The sequence below is a fragment of the Anastrepha obliqua genome, chromosome 4, assembly GCF_027943255.1.
Source record: "Anastrepha obliqua isolate idAnaObli1 chromosome 4, idAnaObli1_1.0, whole genome shotgun sequence".
In the NCBI taxonomy this organism is placed as follows: Eukaryota; Metazoa; Arthropoda; class Insecta; order Diptera; family Tephritidae; genus Anastrepha; species Anastrepha obliqua.
The window spans coordinates 73,975,033-73,994,363 of NC_072895.1; the positions used below are offsets into that span (position 1 = coordinate 73,975,033).

Consider the following 19,331-nt stretch of genomic DNA (forward strand, 5'->3'; position numbering starts at 1 on the left):
CGAGCGTAACAAAAAGGTATGCAAAGCTCACACTTTACCACATCTCTCAGCCCACTGTGCCTATGGCCCGGAACGAATGTGACACAGGGAATTAATGCAGAATTGTCCTTGTGTCTTTTTAAATAAACATAATAGCAATAGTAACTGCTTGAGGCGGAGTGGGAAAATATTTTAAAAATATTGAGAAGATAATCAGACGCGCTTTTTCTTCGGCTTGTGCTGTTCATCTAGGTTTTCTCTAGGAAATTCATGAAGGAATACCAGGAGTATAGCAATAGCAGCATATATAAATCAAAATCAGAAAACAATTTCGGGTTACCAAGGCGCGACTACGATGTGCGGAATAAGTTCAGGAATAAACATATTACTGTTTTAAATCAACTATCCTGATCGGCAAAACTGAACGTTTAATTCATCAAATGCACTTTTTTGGTATTTTTTACTTTAGTTTGGCACTCTAAGGTGGAAAACACAGCTAGACAAAATTTGGCAAATCTGTAACTTTGTTTTAACTTCACCTTGAAAATATGCTTTTTAAAACTAAAAGTTATGATTTTCGTTGCTAACGTTTATGGGATCTCAATCGAATAATTTTATCTTTGCACTATTTCGTGATAGGAAGTCCGACCAGAATTCCTTTTTTTAATTTAGCAGCACTAACTTTAAGAGACTTTTCTTTAAATTACATAAAACCTGAAATTGGTACGGAATAAAAGTTAATATATTTATATCTGGCATGTTCATGACCGAAGTAATATTATTGCGATACACTAAATTTTCTTGTAATGAGAAGTATTTTTAAGATAAGCCCAAGTCCATTCTTGCAAATAGTTTCTAATAGCTTATAATGCTTTAAGTCGATTACCAGATCGTTGAGATCAGCTTTCGTTTGAAAATTCGGTATCTTACCACAAAAAAAAGTTGATGTTCCATCATCTGATTTGGCACTGCAGCTATAGGTGAATAACCTCTATGCGGAAGTTGTCGATTTGAAGAATGTACATTTGCATATTTCGCGGCGCATTTTCATCCAATTTTGTCTTTGAACATAATTTGTAATAAATAAAACAAATAATTCGGAGTGATGAAAATCTTTATTTTGACCTTTACGCGCTCCATTGTTTCTCGGTTTGCATACTGCAGTTATTTAGTTCACAAGTGTTAAGTCAAATATGACTTAGGTAAGACGTCATTTACAAGAGTTATAAATTTAAACGATTCGGTTATGTTAACAAAATTCACAATTTGACACTCTGTTAGAGGAAAACTTAATGCGATTCGATTCGAAGTTTATAGAGCGAAGTGTTGAAGAGGACTTTCGGAGTCGTTCCATCGTCGTCCTCAAATTGTTGGCATTTGTACGTCGTGGAAAACTTTACTTGTCAAAACGACTTAAAACTCTAGGTCCCTCGATTTGTGGAACAACATCAGATTTGTGTAGCTCAGACGAACACCCAAAAAAAATGTAAGCGCCAATTATATGGCATATACATAATATATAATTTGAGGATGGTTCCATATGTAGAAGTCCACGCAAGTGGGGAAAGTTACTGATCGCCATTCACTTGGGAGTGGCCAGGACGATTCAAATATCCTCTGGGTAGCTTCCGAACACCCGTTCGGGAGTAAGCTAACGTGAGAAGGCGAAACATTCCAGGATAGCTGGTTGTGCGCTGGATTTGGGACCCGCCACTTAAAGCATATATGCACCTGGAATGTCCGGTCTCTTAATGGGGAAGGTGCCTCTACCCGGCTGGTTGATGTCCTCATGAGAGTAAAGGGTGACATCACTGCCATCCAAGAGATGTGATGGACGGGGCAAGGCAAGAAAACCATCGGACTTTGTGACGTCTACTACAGCTGCCATGTAAAGGAGCGCAAATTCGGTGTCGTATTTGTTGTGGGAAAGAGACTTCGTCGCCAAGTACTATCGTTAACACCGGTGGACGAGCGTCTCGCAATAATCCGCATCAAAACCCGAATTTTTAACATCTCGCTCATTTGCGTCCACGTCCCGACGAAAGAGAAAGACGATGCGACCAAAGATTTCTTTTATGAGCGCTTGGAACGTTCCTATGAGCGCTGCCCTCGCCACTCGACTCTCACTCCTGCTCTCAGAGAGCACTGCCCAACAAACCGGCGTACACGAGCAATGGAGTAACATTTCTCGTTCTCTACGTACCGCCGCCAAAGAAGAAATCGGATTTCGGCGAGCCCGAAAAAACAATTGGTACGACGAGGAATTTCATGCTGCCGCAGAAAGGAAAGATGCTTCCTATAGAGCCACGCTGCGATCGGGCGCAACGCGAGCCATGTGGGATCGCTACCAAGAGCTAAGAAAGGAAGAGAGACGTATCATCCGATGGAAAAAACGAGAAGCCGAAATATGTGAGTGCGAGGAGCTTGAGATGCTGGCCAATAGGAACAACGCCCGAAAATTCTACCAGAAAGTTCGGCGGCTTACAGAAGGTTTCAAGACCGGGGCGTTTTCCTGTAAGAACAAAGATGGAGATCTGGGGACCGACATCCAGATCATTAAGTTCATTATATTATGGAGGGAACACTTCTCGAACCTGTTAAAAAGTGATAGCTGAGCATTTCACAGAGAATGTGAAGATCCCGATACCCCAATCGTTGACGACGGAATTGTCGTTCCGCTACCCGACCATGACGAGGTGAGAATAGCGATAACGCGGCTAAAGCACAACAAAACCGCGGGCGCCGACGCACTGCAGGGTGAGCTATTTAAACATGGCGGTGAGGAACTGGTAAGGTGCATGCATCAGCTTCTATGCAAAATATGGTCGGATAAAAGCTTGCCTGCCGATAGGAATTTAAATGTGCTGTGCGCAATCCATAAGAAAAGAGATCCTGTAATCTGTGGCAATTATCGCGGGATTAGTCTTCTAAATATCGCCTATAGGGTTCTAGCGAGCGTATTGTGTGAAAGGCTGAAGCCCACCGTCAACCAACTGATTGGACCTTATCAGTGTTGCTTTAGACCTGGAAAGTCTACCCTCGACCAAATATTCACAATACGCCAAATCTTGGAAAAGACCCATAAAAGGAGAATCGCCACACACCATCTTTTCGTCGATTTCAAAGCTGTATTCGACAGTAAAAAAAATTAAAAAGAAGAAGACATAATATATTCAAATTTTAAGTTCTCAAGCTCTTTCTAAATGATTTTTCTAATTTCTAATCTATGACCTAAAGTCAAATTAGCATACAGCGAGCGTAAGGCATAGTTCAAATAACTGGCATGTTTGTTAAAGTTTGATCTTCTTCATTCCAATTCTTAGTCATCATTGTTCCTGCTGGGTATAAATGTGTGCTGCATTACATATATCTTGTGTACATTCACTCCTTCCTGATTTCGTTTGTTATCCATTACCGCTCTTATTACGGCAACCACTTGTGCGTACATTTGAATGCACAGTTGCATATCTCATTAACAAGCCTTTATATTTCAGAGTTTGTGCAAGTATTTATGTACATAAAACGGTATATACTTTTATGTTTAAAAAAATTCATGTTAATTTACGCTTTTATGTTGCTTATTTAACATCTAAAATTCTATTTGTATTCACCTAGTGGCTTCCGCATTTGACATACTTGCATACATATGTACCTACCTTGTATGAGTAAAGAAGAAGCACAAAGGATGTACTTAGATCTCATATAAGTAGTTTATAAGTTACAATGTGGTTTTTATAATATTTTCTATGCTGTTTTTAAATGTTTATAAAAGAAAAGTTAGGAAATGCAACTTATTTTATAATTATAAAAAAGTAGGTTTTTGTCCTTTTACATGTAAGCATAGCTCTTACAAATATTCCAAATAGTTATCCTATTAAGAACGTTCATACACTAAAGTGATCCCAATTATAATGGGGTATGCCTTAATGCATTTATCAAACATTCTACCGTATTGCTACTCTTGTTTTCAACACTGGAATACAAATTGATATACTTATCGAATAATCACTCTTGCCTAATGTGACCAACTTCAATGTAATGAACTTGAGAACCAGATGTAAAAGAAAGTGATAAGAAAATTTCAAAAGCCATTCGAGTTTGGTGTGCATTCTTAAAATCACATATTTCCTGCGAACTAATTTTACGCAAAAAGCAGAGTTATTAAATGCAAATGAGTTTTCTCAACTGCCCCTATTTTATTTACTTAAGAAAATGCATGCTCAACTGAAATTGAAGAGTCTATAGGCAAAGAGCGTATTCTGTAAATTAAGATAATTCAAGATATGAAATTTCTTGACTTTTCCACCTATCGATCTTCTGTGACCTTTCTTCTTTACCTCCATTTCCTTACATATGTTTTGATTGTAAAATAGCTTTAATGTGCCCATATTTGACTAAAAATGTTTCATATAAGAGTGTATATAAAATCTTCATTCAATCTATTGTTTCAAATTAGTTTTTGAACGAGATTTTTTGAGCGAGTTACGATATTTGCAAGTTACTTATGGAGAGTGGTTTCCATTTGTCTAAGAGGAAGGAAGCTTCACTTTTAAGGCTGCCAACTTAGTTCTAAATAACACTTGTTGGCAAGGGAGATTATTATGACCGTGAGCAGTGTCGATATCCGACTGTGCTGATTATTTGTTTGATAACGGAAGACACTTCGTTTTGTTTTCGATCACCTCCAGATCACCTCCGCATATAACGCCAAATATGGCTTTTACCTTTGATTGTGTTGTATTTTTATAAAAACGGGACTTAATCAAAAGAAAATAATAATTATCACATTCTATGCTTTGTTTTCTTCTCATACGCAAAACTAAATATTGTCAACAAGTGTTTTAGCTACCTTTTCCGTTATCTCTTTTTGAGCGCTTCAAGTGTGAGAACAAAAGCAAATTTTGAAGTGATTTATGTGCACTAAGTATGTTTATGAAGTTAATAGAGGTGAACAAAGTGATGATGACTAGATACATATCTGATACCGACGAAGAAGACTTTATAAGTAAACCGCCAGAACAGGAGCATGTTTATGTACCAGAGACTGATGATACCGATGACTCAGTTGACTATAACAAGCCTTCTACATCAAATGAAAAATCTGCTAAAAAGCCTAGACCTCCAATTTGGAAAGAAATTTGTTTGCCTTGGAGATTCAAACCTTCCTGACTTTATTGAGGAACTGGAGACACCAGCAGATATGTTTAATTTTATTTTCAATGACGATTTGATGAACTTTATTGTAGAACAATCGAATTTAATTGCATTACAAATGCATTATTACTCGGAACGAGATTGATCAGTTTATAGGTGAGTTCAAGTAAAAAAGTTAAAAAAATTGCTTATAAAAATTATTTCAGGCATAACAATATACATGTCTTTGATAAAACTACCATCATCCAGACATTATTGGAACACATTCATTGGCCAAGAATTTGTACGTAACAAAATGACATGTAACAGATGGGAAAACATCAAACGATTTTTACACTTCAATAATAATGAAAATATAAGATCACCAGGTGAACTCGGGTTTGATAAGCTCTTTGTCGACCATTGTTAGACAAAATTCGTGCTCGATTGTTGCTTGTACCCAAAGAAGAACATTTAGTGGTTAATGAACAAATAATTCCCACAAAGTGCCGCCATCACCTCAAACAGTACAGTCCAGCTAAACCCCACAGATGGGGATTCAAAAATTTTGTCTTGAGCGGAGTTTCAGGTTTTAGTTACGATTTTGATATATTTGCCGGAGCTCAAAGCGATAGATTCCCGGAAGGAGCACCAAATATAGAAGTAAGTGGAAATGTTGTAACGAGACTAGCAGCTACAATACCAAAAAGAAAAAACTATCAACTATTTTTTGATAATTGGTTTAACAGTCCGAAGCTTCAGGTGTATCTAATGAAAAATGGTACAATATATTACCTTTAGGCACAGTAAAGTTAAATCGTGTAACAAATTGTAAGATTCCAACCGAAAAAGAAATGAAAAAGTTAGGCCGTGGAAGTATGGTTGAAAAAGTAGCAGATATTGATGGAGTTGAACTTGGTCTCGTCACTTGGTTTGACAACAAAGTGATAAATATTCTTTCAACCTATGTCGGATGTCACCCTATGTCAACGAAAAAACGGTGCTGTAAAAGAGAGAAGTATATTGGAATCAATTCTCCTAGGGCAGTTGATGTATATAATTATTATATGGGTGGCGTTGATTTACTGGATTCTTTACTAGGCCTTTATAGAATACAACTGAGGACAAAAAAGAGGTATAAAAAGATTTTTTTCATATGATTGATATGTGCGTTGTCAATGCTTGGATTTTGTGGCGTCGAAAGTCGATGGAATATATGCCATTGTTTGACTTCAAGCTTGCAATAGCTCAACATCTTTGCAAAGTTGGTAAATTGAAAAAACGAGGACGACCTATATCCACACCCTCAAACTCTCCATCGGCAAGTAGAGAAAATATACCTACCAGCAGTAAAAGAAGAAAGCGACAGGATTTCCCCTTGAGTTATGTGCGGACGGACGGAATAGGCCATTTCCCGAAATGGATGAAAAACCAACATCTTTGTCAAAATGATTACTCTTTTCGCTCATACACCTTTTGCGAAAAGTGCAACGTGTTCTTGTGCTACAACAATGAAAGGAATTGTTTTACAAGTTTCCACACCCAATAAATTTTTTCCCCAAAAATAACCCTAAGCGCACATAAGGCCATATATGGCTTCATTTTTTTTCTTCCAAACCGCCAAGTGAATTGTTTAATTTTTGTTAAATACGCAATAAATTACCCTCAATCAACATAAATTTGCGGTGTTTTATTTATTTTAATTATTTTAAACATTTCCATGCAGTAGAAGGTTAAAACGGAATTACCCCGTCTGAAACTTTTTTTGATATCAAACGGCTCAGAGTGACTCTTCCCAATTCTGCGACAGCTACTGGTACTCCTCAATATTATCTGGCACAGCTATGGATGGCTAATTCAGACATATCGGCATATAGACAATAGTTCGTCCGGTTTAAAGCGTACTGCCTTGTGAATATCTGGTCGACCGTTTGATTGCCACTGCAAAGTTTCATCAGTTTATTGACCTATATCCGTGATTATCAGATCGCAAGATCACTTTTTTTATGAAGGCAGTAAGCTGATTGGTCTATACGATGATGAAAGCATTGCATCTTTTCCTCTTTGACTATCTTAATGATCCCCGATCTTTCCTATACTGTAGGAAAATATCCAAATTTAGGTATAGCTATGAAAATAATTGCGGTTAGAAAGGTTGCAGTTCTCGGTAATTCAATTAATATAATATCTTTGGAGTTATGCGATCAGTGATTTTTTTGGAGCTAACAGTTGTTTTACTAAATGAGTAGTTTGTTTATTAGTGCTCAGAACTTTATGAGAACAAAATAAAGTAGTTTTGAGGAGTGTTGAGGAGTTTGGGCTGACAACAACGAGTAGTTTGATTATTAGTACTGAGCAATTTGTAATGACAACTATGAGTAGTTTGATTTTTAGTACTGAGCAGTTTGTGATGACAACTATGAGTAGTTTGATTGCAGTTTAGCTATCAGCGGTAATTACATTATAAGCATAAAAATGAAAAGCTGCCTTGCCTTTCAGAGTACAGTAGATATATTTTTCACTTATATGAAATTGCTATACGTAAAAGAGAGATAGAATATCTCGACAAGGGGAAATTGATCAGTTGATTCCCACGGCTATAACAAAAATTAGTAGTTTACGGAGCACTTTTGTAATATGAGTGATAATGATAATAAGAGCACTTATATTATAGTTAGCTGCCTTGTAGGGATATATGGTAGTTCATCAGCACAAGCTATTGTAATGTTTGTTTTAATAGGAAGTGAAAAATTTGTTAAAGTCTCACTAGGTTTTTTTTTTGGTGTTGCTTTTACGGCAATTGATATGAGCAGACTATTTAGAATATTAATGAAGGTTAATTCAAAAGACGCTTCTGGAAGTTGTTTTAAAATAAAATACATAAAAAAATACAATCTTTTAGATTTCACCATTTTTATTCAAGCCACGGCTCTTAACAATTATATGTGAAAAATTGCATAATTTAAATGTCGTCTCATTCAGACGATTGTTTGTCTACTTCATAAGGCGGCACTTTTAAAAGACCCTTGTACTTCAACCAATTTGTTTTATTTTATGATAAGGAAGCAAATTTATTAATTAATTATGGCTGCGCAAAAAAGAGAGCTGGAGGGAATTTTGTTCGTCAATCGAATCCACCAGGGATTCTGCTAGGCTCAGCCGTGTTCTTTCCAAAGACCACTCAATGGCTTCTTGGGTCAAGAAACCTGATGGAACTTGGACTGCTACAGCAGAAGAATCGCTAGAGCTTCTGCTAAACACGCATTTTCCGGGATGCAGCGCTTACGAAAGTGAGAGGGGAAACATTAGGCGGAGCCAATATAATCCACAGCATCTTGCAAATGAAATTATTACCAAAGAAAAAGTTGCATGGGCAATCAAATCTTTCTCACCCTTTAAATCTCCGGGGCCAGATGGGATCATTCCAAAGATGTTACAGGAAACCTTGGACTGTATCCTACCATGGCTAGAGAAAATTTTTAAAGCGTGTTTAAACTTAGGCCATATTCCAGATAGCTAGAAACTAGTCAAGGTCGTCTTCATACCAAAAGTAGGTAGAAGAGGACATGAATCAGCGAAGGACTTCAGGCCAATCAGTCTTTCGTCTTTCCTGTTAAAAACTTTTGAAAGACTTTTGGATACGCACCTCAGAAGCTCTTTGGAGACCTTAAAGGCAAATCTACGGAGACAGCGCTTCACGAGGTAATCGGAACAATAGAGGGCTCTCTAGAAAGTAAACATTATACCATGGCGGCATTCTTGGATATCGAAGGCGCCTTTAACAATGTTAGCACAGATGCCATCCAACGGGCGTTGATAGACCTGGAGGTGGACAGTTGCTTCAGTAACTGGATCATCTCCATGCTAGAAACCAGGGTCATCAAAGCTAATATGGGTAATATCAACATAACCAAGAAGGTCCACGGGGGCACTCTACAAGGGGGAGTATTATCTCCACTTCTTTGGCTATGTGTGATTAGCAAAATCTTAATAAAACTTGACGGAGGTGGGGTAAAAGTGGTGGCGTACGCTGATGATGTGGTGTTAATGGTGTCAGGACTGTGTCCAAATACGATCAGTGGGATCATCCAAAGGGCGTTAGGCGAGCTTAACTCTTGGGCCAAAGGATGTGGGCTAAGTTTAAACCCGCGTAAAGCAGAACTTATGCTTTTTACCACCAGATATAAGGTACCAACTTTTACCCTACCAAATATCAACGGACAAACTCTGCCTTTATCAACCAGCGCAAAGTACTTAGGGGTAATTTTGGACTCCAAACTTAGCTGGAAGTTAAACGTCGAAGAACGGGTAAGGAAAGCAGAAATTGCTTTATATGCCTGCAAGCGTATGCTTGGTAGTTTGGTGGAAAGCTCTAGGGAGAGAGTACAATACCAAATTACTCGGCAGAATACAAAGATCAGCCTGTGCAATAACGGTCGGTGCAATCAGATCATGTCCTAGAGAGGCTCTAAATGCACTGACACACGTTATTCCAATAGACCTACATATAAAGAAGACGGCAACCATGAGTGCATTTAGGTTAAATGAAGCGGGTCGCTGGAAAGGAAAAACTCATGGTCACGCTAGTCTATTATCGCGACAAACTCAGTTAACCTCGGTGAGGACTGACTACATCGTCCCGATGGTAACGTTCAAAAGGAATTTTGCCACACTCTTTCCATCTAAAAAAGAATGGAATACGGGATTCTCTCTAAACAACTTCGATACCACAGTCTATACAGATGGTAGTAAAATGGATTTTGGTGTTGGAGCTGGTATATATTCTCATAGACTTGGAATTGAAAAATCTGTGCGTCTCCCTAATACCAGCAGCGTCTTCCAAGCGGAAGTACTAGCAATTGGGGTAGCCTGTAGGTTACTAATCGCAGATTTCTCTTTTAAGGGCAATATCGCTATTCTTTCGGATAGCCAAGCTGCAATCCAGGCGCTGGACGCGACTATAACAACCTCTAAAGTGGTGGAGCAAAGTAGGAATAACCTCACCAACTTGAATGAAAACCATAGAGTAACCTTAATTTGGGTCCCGGGACACCGGAACATAGAAGGTAACGAAAAAGCTGATGAACTGGCAAGAGGGGGACCTGCCATGAATAGCACTCTTGCAGTGCCAGTATTCACTCCACTAGGTGCGGTCAAGAACGCAATTTCCCTAAAATACCTTCGAATTGCAGATTGTAGATGGAGAGACCAGACGAAATGCAAAATCAGCAGAACGTTATGGCCCTCCTACAACCTCAAGCAATCGTCGACATTAATAAACATGAAACGACGGGACACCTGTAGACTTACGGCAGTCATAACTGGCTTCTGGTCTATCGGAGAACAAGCCGCCAAAATGGGCATCCCTCACAACACATACTGTCACAGTTGTAAACAACCGGAGAAAAAAGAAACAATCTTCCATTTCCTCTGTGAATGCCCTGCCCTATGGAGGGACAGAATGTTAACCCTGGGCAAACCGCTGTTCGAGAGTCTCGAGCAACTGTCTGGCTTAGACGTCAACAACCTAATAAGGTTCCTAAACCGCACAGACTGGATATAGTCCTGCTGCAAATAACTGTTAAACAATTTGGTAACGAGGATGTGGCAACAAAATGGTGCGGAAGCGCTAGTTGGATTCTGGTTGAATCACCACTCTAACCAACCAACCATGGCTGCGCATTCAATACGATTATGACTGGTGTGTGGTCTAAAGACAGGTCGACGCAAGTTTTCCTGGTAATGAGATCACAAATTATCACTACCTATTAGAAAAAACTCTTCCTATCATTTGGTGTTTTATACGCGAGTTTTCGAACCCGGGCAACCGCCATTTTTAGTAACCGCAATATGAGTAAAAACTAACGTTATTTTAAGGTCAGACGTCCTGTAGGTTGGCTGCATTGGGGACACAAGATCAAGACAGTGTTGTATGTAGATGATGATGATGTTAAGATGATAATGCCTGGGTCGAGATTTGACTAAGTTATTGAAGTTTTCCAAACCTTCAACCTCTTTCAAACAAAGTCAAAAATGTCGTTGATACAATTTTTAAATATTTGTATTCAGCCCTTTTAATCTTAAACTCTTCTACCATCTGAGGTGATTTTTTTTTTTTAATATTTAAAAAAAATAGTTCTATTTATACAAATCTTCATTTTTGCATGCATATTCAAATCGATCAAGTTCAAATATTTCCTGAAATATTTTCCAAGAAGTCTTATATCCAGGAAGTCCTTTTATAATTTCGATGGAAAAACAGTTCCGATTTTTTTGTGTGGAGAGTATTGCATTCCAATGCACATACATAAATATAAGGTGAGCGGGTCTCACACATTTCGTTCTGGTGGCACAATTTATTTCTACATACGGTGTAAAGCCGATATGCAATATTTGCACAACTCAATCTAGGTAACATTTCACTACTGCTTTCAATTATTTCTATGCATGACCTTCTAATGTCGAACCAACAACCAACACTTGAACACCCTTTTCATTTATTTTCATACATTTACGCAGCCATTCATTCACTTGCAATCAGCGTTGCATTATCCAACACCAGCTACTTTTCTTACTCCATCTGTTGGTAATTTTGTTTATTCAACATTTTATTCAGCGTTTGCCATTTTGCGTTTCAACGCTAAGTGTTTGTGTATTTCTGCAGGCATATTTGTGCGTATATACATATGTACATGTTAATTGTACATATGTATAAGTATGTATGAATTCTAACTTAGAAAGGACGTACGGTAGGGTTCCTTGCTCTGTATTGCATATTTCATACTTGAATGTGCGTGTGTGCACCTTCGTGTTTGTTTTTTACACTACTTTTATGACACAAACTTTACCTACATACTTCATACACTCACGCGCACACATAAGTATTTACGCTGATTATTGTATTTTCTCACTGCTTTCCCTTAAACCCATTTGAAATGTAAACTTCAGCACAGCTTGCAGCAGGCATATGCCCACCGCTGTTAGCTGCCAACAAGCAACTGACAGCAATGCCATTGTCAATGCTTGCCACCTGAGAAATGTTGAGCAGCCACTGCCTTCCCGCTCCGCATCCGACTGAATGTCAGCAAGTTGATGTAGCAGACTGTCAGGCCATTTCAACGATCGTCGTTACTTTTTATTTGCTTGTGTGTTAATTTAATGAAGCGTACTCGACATTCTCAACTCTAAGTTGAGATTGCTTAAACGCATACACACACACAGACACATTTATATGTGTGCCTCAAGCAATTTGCATGTGTATGCATATATAGTGCATATACATATACAATATGTGCCGTTTCGTTTGTTATGTTGGTAGCTTCAGTGAGTGGCATTGTGTCAGGTACTCCACAGCCTGTTAATCGTTTACGGATTCATTAAAAGCTGCGTAACTTTATCGTCTAAGCGTCAACAGAATGCAAGGTGTTGTCATTTAAAAAATGTTATAGGTGCTCTAAACTTAAAATTATATTTGCAGCTCTACGCCATGTCATAGTTTATTTGCGAGGTATTTATTTTATAGTCGCACAGAACAGGCGTTCTGTTTTAAATGCTGAAATTGCACTTAATTTAGCGATTGCTTTAAGTATTTTGGATAACAAACAAAAACGGTTTAGTGAGATTAACAAATTTCACAGCTGGGACACGCCAACATAACCGGAAATGAAATCGCTGTCTACACCGCCAAACAAACACATCAAACACCAACACTAATGACAGATAACTTCAACTTAACCGACATTAAAAAACATATAAAAAAACATTTTGATAACAAATAGCACCATACATGGACCTCAACCAATGACTGGTGACAACAGGAAAACCTTACAAAAACCCACATAACGGACTTTATCAAATATAATAAAAATAGGGGGTGGCCCGACTAGACGTCATAAAGTTCGGGCGTCTTCGGCTAGGGCATACAAAGACTACACATGGACACTTCATGACTAACACCAACCCAACTACGTGCACGTACAACCCGGACGTAATATGTACCCATATCCTCCTTCATTGCCCACTATACACCGCCCGCAGAAGACAAATCTTCAGTAACTCAAACCCAATGACGCATCTATCTTCCCCAACCTCCGATTCAATATCTTTAATAACCAAATTTCTTAAAATAACCAACCTATACCATAGAATTTAAGACACAATACAAAAGATCTCCATATACACAGTTTACGCGTAAAGCCTCGACGCTATCACTTTATTTACAATTAGCTTATAAGATTTACTCTTTAAGTCAATTTTTAAAATAAATAAATAAATAAATAAAAACTTTCACAAATTTCTGACAGTTAAACCTCTAGTAAATTCTTTATTTTAAATAAATTAAAGATTTATAAATATATTTGTATATTTCCCAACTGTATTTATTTTTCTAAATTGGTGCCATTCAGTGAAGTGGTACATAATAATAAACTCTGGTGTGCAAATACTTAGTTTATATAAATTACATACATATATTTTAGTATACTTTGCAGTCGCAAATACTATAAAATTGCCATTTTGCAAACTCTCCAATCTCTGCTGACGATTGTAAACGGACAGCCTAGGAGCGCTAATTGTTTGTTTGCTGCAAATTCCATACACATATTTGCATTGATTGTTGGTAACAAGCGTTGACAAGTGTAAAATTCATACAAATGCAATCGAGCTGCGTGTATTGCTATTGTATACTCCTGCGTGAAATTTCGTATCGGGTGCTTTTTAGCTGCATGAAAGTTATCGATATCTATAACTATGGTTTGGGAGCTGAGAATGGCAAACTGTATTGACAAGGAACCCTACCGTACGTCCTTTCTAATGCTGAAAACAATGAAGACCGTAAACGCAATCCCCTGTCAGCTGTTCGGATCAAACTAATGAGAACCCCATGTAAATGAAAAATTCCTTTCTTCCGTATCGTAGTACCGTAGATTTTATTTCACGATTTTTAAAAATCCCGTAATCCCCTTTCAGCTTATTGCTCTCTCACCACACAGTGTTGTCAAGCAGTACATTTCGAAATCATTCACAAAATAAACTTAGAAAAATTATAATTTTTATTAAAATAACTTAAAAACACTGTTGAATAATGTTAATTATAGATAAATGAACTATTTGTATTTGTTGGTTTTTGGCTTTGGTTTATTAAACAATAAAAAATTGTGACTGATAACGCGGATGTGGCATACTGCTCATACAAAAGTTGAAGCCAAATGACCATCGTTTGAGTCGCATTTTTGCTGATTGGGCTCATAAGATTTATTATTGCGATTTATTAGGAAAAGTAGCCGAAAATTGGAATGATCAAATGGAACATGTAGCTCGTAGATGCGGCGGACTTATGACGGATACCATACTAAATTATAATAAAAAATATTCCTTCCAACAATATTGCTGTTTTGTGTAATCATTTTAAGTTCTCAAGCTGTTAAAAAAACACCCTTTATAACTCGCATGATGTTTCATGCTGTTGACAGAAAACTAACATGTGGGAATTTAGAATATATTGCAATGCAGTTTTAACGTGTTTCCGCCAAAAAACAGTGACTATGAAACTGTACCTATTATTTTCTTACCCTAGGTCCGGAAATATAATATCTATGCAATTTCAAAAGTATGCTTAAATAAATCATAGAAGTAATTTTTTTATCAAGTAGATTTGTTGACATTACTTTTTGAATATGATAACTCTCAAATGGCCGCCTTGAGCCTGTACGGCGCACACTGGGGATTTAGCGGAAGAAAGTCAAATTTGCAACATACCACCTACGCAATGTTTAATGGTATTTCTAAATTCCAGAATAGAACCAACAACAAAATCAAAAAGAATTACTAAACTCCGACTTACAGTTTTTTTTATAGATATGTCAAAAGTATAATTTTTTTATAGTATTGAACTAACTAAGAAAAAACTTCAAAGCCCAATATGGTTTTTTTTCCTTTTGCTTGAGCCGACTTCCAATTTTTTATTTTTCATTTAGGGTACGATATTTTTATATATTTTAGCCGGAAGAACAAAGGCTGTGAAGCATTTGATTATCTATTTCTAATTAATTTTACGAAAAAAAAAAAAAACAATATTCCTTCATATTCTTGGATCTGCAAGTTGAGCTACATTTACCTACGGTCAGAAACTAGTATCAACGTGTTGCTTAATAGCGTCTCTTTCAGTTTTAATCAATTGCAGGTGCCACCAGGTGCCACCAGGCGCCACTGATTATTTTTTGGCAATGATAATAACTAAACGCTTTCCATATAAAAATTTTCATATTTTTACAAGTAACGCAGTAGTATATATTTCTATATGGAAAAAAATTGATTTTCAACATTTTTTTTAAAACAGTTTTTAAATATTGTTTTAAATCATCTTCTTTCCATATATTTTTAAAAATAAAATTTATGAACTTTAAAAAAAATTGTTTTTTAAAATTTTTTTAAAAAATAGTTTTTAAACATGTTCTTTTCATACACAAATAATAGGACTATGAATAAGTTCGTGCGGTTTTTTTCGAAATTTGAAACTTTATTGACGTAAAATGGTTACAAATTTAATATTCAAAGTATTGTCCATCGCTTGCTACTACTTTTTCCCATCTTTCTGGCAATTCACGGATTCCCTTTGTGAAAAATTCGGTCGGTTTTGCCGCAATCCACGAATCGATCCATTTTTTGACTTCATCGTAATTACGGAAGTGCTGGTCAGCCAGGCCATGTTGCATCGATCGGAAGAGATAGTAATCGGATGGCGCAAGGTCTGGACTATACGGCGGGCGGGGTAGGACATCCCATTTGAGCGTTTCTAAGTATGTTTTGACCACTTGTGCAACATGTGGCCGAGCATTGTCATGTTGCAAAATAACTTTGTCGTGTCTATCGGCGTATTGCGGCCGTTTTTCTCGCAGTGCTCGGCTCAAACGCATCAATTGTCGTCGGTAGACATCCCCAGTAATCGTTTCAGTAGCTCATAATACACAACACCCAGCTGGTCCCACCAGATACACAGCATAACCTTCAGGCCATGAATATTCTGCGCCGACGTCGATGTTGAAGCATGGCCAGGGTATCCATACGTTGCCCGACGTTTTGGATTGTCGTAATGGACCCACTTTTCATCGCCAGTCACAATTCGATGCAAAAAACCCTTTCTTTTGTGCCGTTGAAGCAGTTGTTCGCATGCCATAAAACGGCGTTCAACGTCTCTTGGCTTCAATTCATACGGCACCCAATGGCCTACCTTTCGGATCATTCCCATGGCTTTTAAACGTTTGGAAATGGTTGATTGATCAACTCCCAAAGTTTTTGCAACCTCTTCTTGCGTTTGAGCCGGATCTTGATCGAGCAATTCCTCCAATTCGGTATCCATGAACTTTGGCGGCGCACCCTCGCGTTCTTCGTCTTCCAAGCCAAAATCACCACTTTTAAAGCGTGCAAACCACTTCTGGCACGTTCGCTCAGCTAGAGCATGCTCACCATAAACTTCCACCAAGATACGATGACTTTCGGCTGCTTTTTTCTTTATATTAAAATAATGAAGAAGAATTCCCCGCAAAAACACATTATTTGGCACGAAATTCGACATTTTCAAGTGTGGTAAAAATATTGTTGTTTACGCTTCAAATAAAAAACTTATACTGACGTTTGTGCCTTACGACAGTAGCTCTCCAATGAATGTTTGGAAATGTGGATCGATGGAATAATAATCAAGTTACGCCATCTGTTGTAAAACCGCACGAACTTATTCATAGTCCTATTATATACAACTTCGTTAGTAGTAAAAATGTAAATATTTTTTGGGATGTATACTTTTTTCGGCATCTCTGTACAAAAATCCTCAGTGTGCGGCGTATTGTGCCCGTTTTGCAGCATTTTCCTTAGTATTAGCTAACATTTCGGCTGGAATAGCGGCTATTTCCTCCCGGATGTTGCTCTTGAGCTCTTCTATGGTCTTTGGCTTATTAATATAAACCTTTGATTTTAAATATCCCCTCAAGAAGAAGTCAGTTGGCGTTAAATCGGGCGAACGCGGTGGCCAGTCAAAATCGCCATTTTTCGACATCAAACGACAAGGAAACAATTTCTTAAAAAAATCGATTGTGGTGCAAGCTGTATGTGGTGGAGCGCCGTCTTGTTGAAACCAGAACTGCCTCATACGCTTTGGACGAATAATTGGCATCACAAAAGTGGTTATCATATCGCGATAACGCTCCTGATTGACGGTAACAGCTTGACCATCTTCATTTTCGAAGAAAAACGGCCCAATAATCGTTTTCGCACTAACGCCGCACCAAACAGTGACTTTTTCGTCGTAAAGAGATACCTCTTGAATTTCGGGAGGATTTTCAGTGGCTTAAGTACGGCAATTTTGCTTGTTTACCGTCCCATTCAATAAGAAATGAGCCTCATCGGGCATGATGATTTTGCTCTCCTTTTTTGACTTCTTTTGTTGAATGTAAAATTCAATGATTTGGGAGCGCTCGTGTGGCGTGTACTCTTCCATGGTAAAAATCTGCTTGGACTGACGCTTCCAACGCGGTATGTCATTAAGCGATCTGACGTCTCTGTCAAAAGATACAGGGTTGCCAGATGGGCCCGTCGAATATGGGAAACCCTGTCCTTTAAATACCGAAATGAATTCATTTTCTGTAAATTATATAAAATAGCACAATGTCCATCAAATAAATGTTATTTAATCTAAAATTTTGAATTAAAATTAATTAAATTAGAATGGCACTTAAAATTAAAATTAATTAATCATATTTAATTTATATATTACAAGAACTATGTTGAAGAAAGCTTAAGTAGAGAAACCTTTTTGAATAAAGTTGCCACCTATTTAAAGCTACATGTATATATAGATATATAACAGGAGGCGCAAAAGTAACCTTGCGATGTTTTTTGGCTGTAATTTAAAAAAAAAATGAAAAACTTTGATTCTTCTTGTGGATTATTTTTATTTGGTCTTTTAATTTTTTTACCGCCGCCACAGTTGATTGCCATTTGAGCTCTTTTTATGGCATTTCCCATCACTTTAGCCAAAACTTCCGGCGATAGGTCCTTGACGGATATTGTCTTTAAGAGCTGCAAGAGTCTGAGACTTGTTGACATAAACCCGCGACTTCAAAAAGCCCCTCAAAAATAAGTCTGGAGTGGTCAAATCAGGCGATCTTGCTGACCAGTGCAAATCGCCAAAACGGGAGATTAGGCGCCCGGGAAATGCATCCTTCAGCATATCGGTTGTGGCACGTGCAGTGTGTGCCGTTGCACCGTCCTGTTGGAACCACATGTTTTCCTGTAGCGCTCACTATTCACAGTAACCGTTTGGCCCGCGACGTCTTCAATAAAAAAGGTCCGATGACTCCTCCAGCGAAAACAGCACACCATACAGTAACTTTGAGTGGGTGTAATGGCTCTTCGTGGGTTACACGCGGATTTTCAGTGCCCCAGAAGTGTAAATTTTGCTTATTTACGTACCCGCTAAGATGGAAATGGGACTCATCACTCATGATTATTTTTGATGAAAAATCATCTTCCTCTTGGTGGTGATTAAGGATGGCTTGAGCGTATGTTAGACGCGATTGGCGGTCAGCAGCTAACAGCTGATGCACCGCCTGGAGTACGGAAACATCTTCAAATCTTGTACCAAAATTCGCTGTAAAGACCGTCCACTGATACCCATTTGCGTGGCACGTCGTCTGGTCGATGTCGACGGCACTTCCATGACATCCTCGGCTACAGCAGCAATATTCTCTGCAGAACGGCTACTCCGGGGTCTGCCACGTCTGGCAGCATCTCGTGTTGTGCCAGTCTCTTCGAGGCGAGCGGCTAAACGTCGCAGTGTTTCACCAGTAGGCGTTGGACGGCGAGGAAATCTGCGACGAAATTCACGTTGTGCCAAAGTCACCGACCGATTATGGGTCAAATAAATAGTCAGCAATATTCCGCGTTCTGGAGCAGTGTAGCGTAACATTGTTTATTAACGTGTATTTTGCATGTGTTTACTACACAAATGTCAAAACAGAACTGACATTAGGGGCCAATCGCAAAATTTATAGCATTTTCTGATAGGAGGATTACTTTAGCGCCACCTGTCATATAGATAAGTTATGGAAAAGTATAAAGTAGGCCACCCCTCCTTCGAGATTTTAAAGGTATCTAAATATCTTTATCTTATGCCAAATAAAAAACTAAATTTCGTAAATTATTGGATCGACTTTTATGAAATTTTT

General features: G+C 38.1%; 1 protein-coding gene across 1 annotated transcript in view; it reads right to left on the minus strand.

Annotated features, from left to right (window-relative positions):
• Positions 1-12,063, minus strand: part of LOC129245613 (uncharacterized) — a 53,198-nt gene extending 41,135 nt beyond the window's left edge. The window contains exon 1 of the mRNA XM_054883886.1: positions 11,961-12,063. The gene's annotated coding sequence lies outside the window, so the exon portion shown is untranslated. The remainder of the gene's footprint in view (positions 1-11,960) is intronic.
• Between the last annotated feature and the right edge of the window lie 7,268 nt (positions 12,064-19,331).